The following is a 1,068-nucleotide window of genomic DNA, read 5'->3' on the forward strand; positions in this document are numbered from 1 at the left end:
ACATACATCTATTGCTTTTAGATTCTTTTCCCATATAGGTTGTTACAAAGTATTAGTAGAGTTCCCTGTGCTATACAGTAGGTTCTTGTTGATTATCTATTTTATATATAGTAGTATGTACATGTTAATTCCATCCTCCTAATATATCCCCCCACTGCCTCTCCCCTTTGGCAACCATAAGTTTGTCTTCTAAGCCTGTGAGTCTGTTTCTGTTTTGTAAATAAGTTCATTTGTACCATTTTTTTTTTTAGATTCCATATATGTGATATATGATAATTGTCTTTGACTTACTTTACTTAGTATGATAACCTCTAGGTTCATCCATGTTGCTGCAAATGGCATTATTTCATTTTTTTATGGCTGAATGGAATACTATTCCATTATATATATGTACCACATCTTCTTTATCCATTCATCTGTCAAAGGACATTTAGGTCATTTCCATGTCTTGACTATTGTAAATAGTGCCACAATGAACATTGGGGTGCATGTATCTTTTCAGATTATGATTTTTCTCCAGATATATGCCCAGGAGTGGGATTGCAGGATAATAATTTTAGTTCTTTAAGGTACCCCCATACATGTATACAATTTATATTCCCACCAACAGTGTAGGAAGGTACCCTTTTCTCCACACCCTCTCCAGCATTTGTTGTTTGTAGATTTTTTGATGATGGCCATTCTGACCAGTGTGAGGTGATACTCACACTGGTCAGATACAAAACTAGATTGTAGTTTTGATTTGCATTTCTCTAATAATTAGTGATGTTGAGCATCTTTTCATGTGCTTTTTGGCCCTCTGCATGTCTTCTTTGGAGAAATGTCTATTTAGATCTTCTGCCCGCTTTTTGATTGGGTTGTTTTGTGGGTTTTTTTTTTTGCTATTGGGCTGCATGAGCTGTTTGTAGATTTTGGAGATTAATCCCTTGCTGTGGATTGATATTTGCAAATATTTCCTTCCATTCTGTGGGTTACAGAATTGTAAGGTTACAATTTCCTTTGTGATGTTCACCTTGGGTAGGGCAGGTGCAGTCAAAAGGGTTCTGTTCTGTAAGACTGCACTCTTTC

The sequence above is a fragment of the Lipotes vexillifer genome, unplaced genomic scaffold, assembly GCF_000442215.2.
Source record: "Lipotes vexillifer unplaced genomic scaffold, Lipotes_vexillifer_v1.1 scaffold50, whole genome shotgun sequence".
NCBI lineage: Eukaryota > Metazoa > Chordata > Mammalia > Artiodactyla > Lipotidae > Lipotes > Lipotes vexillifer.